This window comes from Coregonus lavaretus, assembly GCF_964263955.1.
Source record: "Coregonus lavaretus genome assembly, chromosome: 36".
Taxonomy (NCBI): domain Eukaryota; kingdom Metazoa; phylum Chordata; class Actinopteri; order Salmoniformes; family Salmonidae; genus Coregonus; species Coregonus lavaretus.
The window spans coordinates 9,416,752-9,427,285 of NC_140023.1; positions in this window are offsets into that span (position 1 = coordinate 9,416,752).

Here is a 10,534-nt window from a genome sequence, read left to right on the forward strand (position 1 = left end):
AGCCTACTTGGCACAGGTTTAGGGTCTACCAGCCTCTGACCAGCCTCACCATAAGCAATTCCAACACTGGTAAAAGTTACCGAATATCTTCACGACTCAGGTATTCATGCTTGGTTCATATCCAAATGGGAAGGTGGTAATTACTGCTCTTTTAAAAATAAAAGTGCAAGTTGGAACCAAATAATCTTCCATGGGGGAACCACATTAGGGCCTCTGAAGAACCATAGATGGGATGGTTTTTTGAAAAACCATAACAAAATCCAAAACCAGAAATGTTTCGGCCCTCCGGGACCGGAATTGAATAGCCCTTATGTAGGGTTTTAAGCCTTATTTCCATATTTCCCAGGGTGCCTTTCGAGTGAATTCTAGAGTTACCAGTATCACCCATGACTGTGTTTGCTAGTGACAGAGACATGGTTGTTGGAGTCATTCATTTTCAGTCCGGTGGCCTTCACCAAGTGAGATCCTAAGTGAATATGTTGTGATTAAAATTGTATTATTTAAGACAATACAATTTCATAAGGCATTTTTTTTAGGGCCTAGTTTTACCCTAACACAATGGCCTGAAACTCATAGTTTACAGACCACATCAGGCCTGTAAATCACATGATGCTGATTTGCAAAGTGATGTGTAATTCCTATTGGAATCCAGCTAGAGTGGGGATATCCAACATTTGGGATTTTTATTCACCTGCAACTTGTTTCAGAATGACTGCCAGGGTTGGGAAGACTAAGATAAGATACTATCTTAAACGTCTAAACTGGAACAACCATTTCAGTAACGGGTACAATAAGTCCAAGTAACCGATTGTAATAGTTTAGAAAATGTTATGTTATTTATATTTGAGTAGTGTAAGATTATTTAATCAATCAATGTACATGCAAAAACATACTGTAGATATTGAAAGAAACTATTCAAAAAAATCAACACGTAATAAAGCATGCTGGGAAATATGATAATGATGGGTGTGGTTTTGGTTAAACTCTGGTTATTAACACCAAAACTGTGGTTCTTTAAAACAAATATATTTTAAACCGAACAACTGTAGTATTTTAGCTAAGCCTTCCCCTAACCCTTATTCTAATCTTAACCCAATTCACCTAACTTTTTGCGTAAATTCTCCTTGTTGTTAGTTCTCTTTTCTCCTTTGTTGTTGATGAAACATGCAACCTCGTCTCAGAGAAAGAGCGAAACAGAGAACACCATCGTGTTCGTGAGAGTCTCCCCTTTCCACAGAGTGGTCAAAATAGCAGGTCAAACCGTTCGGACGTTACAGACGTTTTCGTGAGAAGACCGATTTTTGGGATGTCTCATGGTCTGACAAACATCGCTCTAGCTCTGCCACCTTTCACCACAGATGAGGAAGTTCGACACTGCCGGATGCGGTGGATTGAGACACACATCCAATGCAAAACAACTGATATATCTAGCTTAAATTGATAGATTTAGATGGGGATTGTTTTGTCATGTAACTTAGAGGGGGTTATTGTTACAGGCTATTACAGTATGTCTGGCCTTCGTCAGTCTGAGGTAAGCTGTGATTTATGTTGAAGTAGTAAAGGCTGTTGTGTATTTTTTCTTCTATGACTTATACCGTATAACATATTCAACTAAATTCCAAAGGCAAACGCTTGATACAGTGCAACTCCATTGTTGATGTCACTTATGTAAAGTGTCCTTGGACTTCAAAGAGGCACTTTATAGATAAAACATATGAGTACATTCACACACAGAATGAAATGAGTCATTTATCGGTATTAAGATGTTGTTGTAGTGCTGATATTAAAAAGTTTTGAAATGGTCAGTGTTCAGTGTACCACTAGGTCACATTCACATGCAGAAATATGATCTTCAGGCAAAACAATAACACTTGAGCCGTACAGTAGCCTACATCAAATCAAATCAAATGTTATTTGTCACATGCTTCGTAAAAAACAGGTGTGGATTAACAGTGAAATGTTTACTTACGTGTCCTTCCCAATAATGCAGAGAGAAATAAAATAGAGAAATAATAGAAAAGTAAAACATGTAATAATAAAAGTAATAGTAGATACACAATGAGTAACGATATTATGGCTATATAAAAGGGGTTCCAGTACCGAGGCGATGTGCAGGGGTACGAGGTAATTGAGGTAGACATGTAAATATAACTAGTCCCACTGTGCACACTGGTTGAATAAACGTTTTGTCCAGGTCATTTCAATGAAATTACGTTGAACCAACGTGGAATAGATGTTGAATTGACGTCTGTGCCCAGTGGGGTGAGGCCTAAGGCTTTTTGTTGATATGCTGTATTATTTGTAGCACAGTCTCTTAGGAAATTAAAACCCTCCCGTTGTCCTAGGGTCAAAATGACCCGCCACTGTGTTGAACCAACTTTATTTAAGTTTTATATTTTTTGGATCATTTGTGAGAAGGAGGCAGTGATACTTTCTTTAAAGTCTCACTGCCTCCTTCTCACAAATGATCCCAAAAATATAAAAATTAAATAAAGTTGGTTCAACACAGTGGCGGGTCATTTTGACCCTAGGACAACGGGAGGGTTAAACAGTAATTCACCATAGCCATCTACATTGAAAAAAAGGAGCCTCATAACAGCAATCGATTTTCATTACATGCCAAATTACATTGAACCAGACCATTGCATAGCTACCAGACAAGAGATTGTAATTAAATCTCTTCAGATGATACTGTAGTCTTGCAGTGGTGATGGAAGACATGCTTATACATCTGTATCAAGGAAATAACATATTTTAGAGGACTCAGTGAAGCTGGTCCGTTTGGCTACAGTCATGTTCCTATAATGGTAACCTTTTAGGATCTCCACAGACTGAAAAATGACAAACACCCTTTTAACCATCAGCTAAAGTGTTCTTCACATCACAATGCAGCTAATTGAAACAAACTGTGTGGTTTTCAGAGAACAAAAGAGAAGATTCAGTACCCACACGTTTCCTCTACTGCTTTGACTCGCTACATCGTCACATAAGACATGGGGATATCACGGTGAGACTAGTGAATTATGAACTGTATCATACAGAGGCTATTTAAGCAATAAGGCCCGGGGGTGTGTGGTATATGGCCAATATACCACGGCTATACAACAAGTTGTGTCGTGTCTAAGAACAGCCCTTACCCTTAGCTGAAAACCACACAGTTTGTTTCAATTAGCTGCAATCATTTACATTTTAGTCATTTAGCAGACACTCTTATCCAGAGCGACTTACAGTTAGTGAGTGCATACATTTTCATACTGGCCCCCCTGGCCATCGAACCAACAACCCTGGCATTGCAAGCACAATGCTCTACCAACTGAGCTACATGGGGCCACAAAGTTGTAATTTTTAGTGATCCAATTGACATTTTAGTCATTTAGCAGACACTCTTATCCAGAGTGACTTACAATTAGTGAGTGCATACATTTTTCATACTGGCCCCCCGTGGGAATCGAACCCACAACTCTTGTGTTGCAAGCGCCATGCTCTACCAACTGAGCTACAGGAGGGCCAACAGGAGGGCAATGTGATGTGAAGTACACTTTAGCTGATGGTTGAAAGGGTGTTTGTCATTTTTCAGTCTGTGGAGATCCTAAAAGGTTACCATTATAGGAACATGACTGTAGCCAAACGGACCAGCTTCACTGAGTCCTCTAAAATATGTTATTTCCTTGATACAGATGTATAAGCATGTCTTCCATCACCACTGCAAGACTACAGTATCATCTGAAGAGATTTCATTACAATCTCTTGTCTGGTAGCTATGCAATGGTCTGGTTCTATGCAATTTGGCATGTAATGAAAATCGATTGCTGTTATGAGGCTCATTTTGTTCTATGTGGATGGCTATGGTGAATTACTGTTTAATTTCCTAAGAGACTGTCTGCTACAAATAATACAGCATATCAACAAAAAGCCTTAGGCCTCACCCCACTGGGCACAGACGTCAATTCAACGTCTATTCCACGTTGGTTCAATGTAATTTCATTGAAATTACCTGGAAAAAACGTTGATTCAACCAGTGTGCCCAGTGGGACTAGTTATATTTACATATCTACCTCAATTACCTCATACCCCTGCACATCAACTCGGTACTGGAACCCCTTTTATATAGCCATAATATCGTTACTCATTGTGTATCTACTATTACTTTTATTATTACATGTTTTACTTTTCTATTATTTCTCTATTTTATTTCTCTCTGCATTATTGGGAAGGACACGTAAGTAAACATTTCACTGTTAATACACACCTGTTTTTTATGAAGCATGTGACAAATAACATTTCATTTCATTTCATTTAATGTAGGTTCCTGTATTCAAGTGTTATTGTTTTGCCCGAAGATCATATGTTTCTGTGTGTGAATGTACTCATATGTTTTATCTATCAAGTGCCTCTTTGAAGTCCAATGACACTTTACATAAGTGACATCAACAATGGAGTTGCACTGTATCAAGCGTTTGCCTTTGGAATTTAGTTGAATATGTGATACGGTATAAGTCATAGAAGAAAAAATACACAACAGCCTTTACTACTTCAACATAAATCACAGCTTACCTCAGACTGACGAAGGCCAGACATACTGTAATAGCCTGTAACAATAACCCCCACCGGTGTGTCAATCTAAGTTACATAACAAAACAATGCCCATCTAAATCTGTCAATTTAAGCTAGATATATCAGTTGTTTTGCATTGGATGTGTCTCAATCCACCGCATCCGGCAGTGTCGAACTTCCACATCTGTGGTGAAAGGTGGCAGAACTAGAGCGATGTTTGTCAGACCATGACACATCCCAAAAATGTGTCTTCTCACGAAAACGTCTGTAGAGTCCGAACGGTTTGACCTACTATTATGACCACTCTATGGACAGGGGAGATTCTCACGAACACAATGGTGTTCGATGTTTCGCTCTACGACCCCCACAAGTGTCACGGGACTCATCTGAAGGTAGCCAGCACCAGTTTTAAAAAACGAATGGAAGTATGATGGTAGTTTTGTGCCTACCCCCTAAAAAGGGGTCAATCCACCACATCCGCCAGTGTCGAACTTCCTCATCTGTGGTGGCAGAGCTAGAGCGATGTTTTTCAGACCATGAGACATCCCAAAAATTGGGGTGGTGTGGTATATGGCCAATATACCACGGCTAAGGGCTGTTCTTTTTTTCTTTTTTTGTTCTTTTTTTTGGGGGGGGTAGATCAGCTTAATATTGCAGATAAATTGTAACTTCCATCAATGTAATTGTCTGCATCACTTCCAATCCCCCATGTTTAAAAAAAATATACATATATATGTGGGTGTGTATGTGTGTATGTATGTGTGTATATATGTATATATATATAATATACACACATACATACATATACATTTACACACATACACACACACATACACACCCACATACATACATACATACATACATACATACACATAAATATCCTTTTAAAAATATATATATATTCCCTTTATTACTTTCCAACCCCGCCACCCTTTCCCCACTTGGAGTAAACTAGTGAACAACAACGCCTAGGCCTTTACTTCCAGCCCATACCCACTATCTACATTTTATGGACACAGTCAATTTTACAATAATTACATTTTGTTTGTTCTTTCTCCTGAACTTCTTCTACTCTCAACCTCTCCAATCATTTTCATGATGTCCATCCGGTTTGCTTCTATATGCCATATCTTTCTAACTGTGCTCCTTCACAAAAGCTCCCAACCTACAACCCATACACCTATTATGGACACAGCGTGCCTACATTATTAGTTATCTTGTTATTGTTTGTTGTTAGTTGTTATTAGTCCCATCCTTCAATTCCATTCAACACCTCCCATCTATCTTTTAACACCATCCATATAGGATTTATATTTCCCATATATATTTAAACTGTACTGTGATGTCTTACAAAAGTTCTGAACCTTTCTATTCTCATTGTTTCTACAGATTGTGAATTGAAAATAAACATTTTTGCTAATAGTATTATTATGTTATTGATCGATTGACTATGACTTTTCAGATCACCCAGTAGTGCTATCTGCAGGGTTAGCTCCAGGTAAATATTGCAATCCTTTAGCCATTCCTGGACCTGTGTCCAAAAACAAGCTACAAATGGACAGTACCAAAACAAATGATCTAATGATTCTGTCTCTTCGCAGCAAAATCTGCAGAGCTGGGAAGATTGTATCCCCCATATAAATAACATTCTATTGGTAGCAAGAATTTTATATAATAATTTAAATTGAAAGATTATACTTTTTGAATCCGGTGTCGTTTTGCGTATCAGTTCATAAACACTATGCCATGGGATCGGTACGTCAAAAATCTCTTCCCAACTATTTTGCAATCTATATGGGACGGCTGTCAATCCTTTGGTCCTTAAATGAAACTGATATACTTTTTTATTTATCACAGTTTTCCTTAACCAATTATGTTCTTTAATGCAAGGCCGACAGACAAGTTCCTTACGTTCTCCTCCTTCCACTTTCCTCTTCCATTTTTGCGGTAAGGCTGCAATTATTTGGTTGTAATTTTGGGTAGAGCAGACATTTCCATATGTTTGTGTTAGCTGCATGTACGACATAACTCCACCAGTCCTACCGATGATATCATTTACAAAGATTATACCTTTTTTTTAAATTATTGTGTAAAAAAAAAAAAGGTTTTTTGTCAATTAGTATATTTGAGTTTAACCACAATATTTGGTGCATTATTTGTTCTGTCGTTTCTGGAGGATTAAATTGAAATTGCAACCAACTTTCTATGGCTTGTTTTAGAAATAGTGATATCTGGGAGATGATTTCCTTTTCAAATCACTGAAAGTGAGTGGTTGTAATCTGAATAAAGGGAAAAAGGCCATTCTTGAACATTGGGTGAGACAATCTTACTAATTTGCTAGAGAACCAGTTCGGATTTAAGTATAACTTTTGTATGACTGAAGCTTTTAGTGATACTGTAGGTCTAATATTTAATATTTAATCATTTCTGTCCTCCGAATTCATATTCATTATATAAATAGGCCCGTTTAATTTTGTCTGGCTTGCCGTTCCAAATAAAATGGAATCTTTTTTTTTCTCATATAATTTACAAAACTGTTCGCTAGGCGTAGGCAAGACCATAAGCAAATAGGCAAACTGGGATAATACTAAAGAGTTAATCAGGGTGATTTTTCCACAAATTGACAGGCACCCACCTTTCCATGGTAGCAAGATCTTATCTAATTTTGCTAACTTTCTATTATAATTTATTGAAGTGAGATCATTTATTTCCTTTGGGATATGTATTCCCGAGTATATTCACATCACCATCAGACCATTTCATTGGTAAACTACATGGCAATGTAAAAATTTTATTTTTATTGATCCAATACGTAATATAGTACATTTGTCATAATTTGGTTGTAATCCAGAGAGGTTAGAAAATGTATCTAGATCCTCTATGAGGCTGTGGAGTGATTCTAGTTGTGGATTTAGAAGAAAACATTAATCATCAGCGTACAATGACACCTTTGTTTTTAAGCCCTGGATTTCTAATCCCCTGATATTATTGCTGGATCTGATTTTAATAGCTAACATCTCAATGGCCACAATAAATAGATATGGCAAATAGTGGACAACCTTGTTTCACTCCTCTTGACAGTTTAAAACTTTCTGAGAAATAGCCATTATTTACTATTTTACACCTAGGGTTACTATACATGATTTTGACCCATTTTATAAGAGATTCACCAAAATTGAAATGCTCAAGGCATTTATATTTAAACCCCAGTCGTACTTTATCAAATGCCTTTTCGAAGTCTGCTGTGAATAGCAGGCCTGGTTTCTCCGATTTTCCATAATGTTCTATTGTTTCCAATACTTGCCTTATATTATCTCCAATGTATCTTCCATGTAAAAAAACCTGTCTGATTAGAATGAATAATATCCGACAATACCTTTTTAATTCAATGCGCTATACATTTTGCTAGAATTTTTTGCATCACAACACTGAAGTGTAAGGGGCCTCCAATTTTTTAAATGGACTGGATCTTTATATTTTCCACTTGTATCCTGTTTCAGTAATAATGAGATCAGACCTTCTTCTTGTGGTTAAATCATGCTAATAACGGTCCTCTTAGTATATAAAAAAAGGTTTGGTATACTTCGACTGGTATGCCATCCAACCCTGGAGTTTTCCCAGACTTAAAGTCTTTAATTGCATCCAGAAGTTCCTCCTCTGTAATTTCACCCTCACATGAGTCTTTCTGTTTGGCTGTTAATTTTACATTATCAATAAAATAAAAAAATCTCTACAATTAGCTTCAGTTAGAGGAGATGGAGGCGACTGAAACAAAAACCTATGCTTAAAGTACCTTGTTTCCTCCTTCAAAATATAATTTGGTGAATCATGGGTTACTCCGTCAATTGTAACCAGTTTCATTAAATTATTTTTGGTAGCATTCCTATGTTGAAGATTAAAGGGCTAAGGGCTGTTCTTAGGCAAGACGCAACTCGGAGTGCTAGGACACAGCCCTTAGCCGTGGTATATTGGCCATATACCACGAACCCCCGAGGTGCCTTATCGCTATTATAAACTGGTTACCAACATAATTAGAACAGTAAAAATAAATGTTTTGTCATACCCATAGTATACGGTCTGATATACCATGGCTTTCAGCCAATCAGCATTCAGGGCTCGAACCACCCAGTTTATAATAGGATTTAGACCTACCTTTAAAGTGATGTGATTAGCATCATCATCAGACGTCAAAAGACTCTAGTGTGCAAAGAAGCAAATTCAGTCAGTTGTGGTATACAGCAACTGTATACGACAACTAGACTGAGTATAACTTAATGTAAAGAATGCATCGGCTTATAATGAAGACAGGTTAGGTCCTTTTCTGTACATAATGCACTGAATCTTTTCTACAACGCCCGGAAATCTGCCCCCTTTATTCTCTGTACCTAACGCACTAGAAGACCAGTTCTTAAAGCCTTTAGTCATATCCTTATTCTACTCCTCCTCTGTTCCTCTGGTGATGTAGAGGCTAACCCAGGCCTTGCAGCCCCCAATATCACTCCTACTCCCCAGGAGCTATCATTTGTTGACTTCTGTAACCGTAAAAGCCTTGGTTTTCGGCATGTAAATATCAGAAGCCTCCTTCCTAAGTTTGAGTTATTCACTGCGTTAGCACACTCCGCCAACCCTGATGTTCTAGCAGTGTCTGAATCCTGGCTTAGGAAGGCCACCAAAAATTCTGACATTTCCATCCCCAACTATAACATTTTCCGTCTAGATAGAACTGCCAAAGGGGGTGGAGTTGCAATCTACTGTAGAGATAGCCTGCAGAGCTCTATCATACTATCCAGGTCTGTGCCCAAACAGTTTGAGCTTCTACTTCTAAAAATCCACCTTTCCAGAAATAAGTCTCTCACTGTTGCCGCTTGCTACAGACCCCCCTCAGCCCCCAGCTGTGCCCTGGACACCATATGTGAATTGATTGCCCCCCATTTATCCTCAGAGTTCGTACTGCTTGGTGACCTAAATTGGGATATGCTTAACACCCCGGCCATCCTACAATCTAAACTAGATGCCCTCAATCTCACACAAATTATCAACGAACCTACCAGGTACAACACTAAATCCGTAAACATGGGTACCCTCATAGATATCATCCTGACTAACTAACCCTCTAAATACACCTCCGCTGTCTTCAACCAGGATCTCAGCGATCACTGCCTTATTGCCTGCGTCCGTAACGGGTCCGCGGTCAAACGACCACCCCTCATCACTGTCAAACGCTCCCTAAAACACTTCAGCGAGCAGGCCTTCCTAATTGATCTGGCCCAGGTATCCTGGATGGATATAGATCTCATTCCGTCAGTAGGGGATGCCTGGTTGTTCTTTAAAAGTAATTTCCTCTCAATCTTAAATAAACATGCCCCATTAAAAAAATACAGAACTAAGAACAGATATAGCCCCTGGTTCTCCTCAGACTTGACTGCCCTTGACCAGCGCAAAAACATCCTGTGGCGTACTGCATTAGCATCAAATAGCCCCCGCGATATGCAACTTTTCAGGGAAGTTAGGAACCAATATACACAAGCAGTTAGGAAAGCAAAGGCTAACTTTTTCAAACAGAAATTTGCATCCCGTAGCACTAACTCCAAAAAGTTTTGGGACACTGTAAAATCCATGGAGAATAAGAGCACTTCCTCCCAGCTGCCCACTGCACTGAGGCTAGGAAACACTATCACCACCGATAAATCTACAATAATCGAGAATTTCAACAAGCATTTTGCTACGGCTGGCCATGCTTTCCACCTGGCTACCACTACCCCGGCCACCAGCTCTGCACCCTCCGCTGCAACTTGCCCATGCCCCCCCCCTCCCCCCGCTTCTCCTTCACACAAATCCAGACAGCTGATGTTCTGAAAGAGCTACAAAATCTGGACCCCTACAAATCATCTGGGCTAGACAATCTGGACCCTTTCTTTCTAAAACTAGCCGCCGAAATTGTCGCAACCCCTATTACTAGCCTCTTTCGTAACGTCTGAGA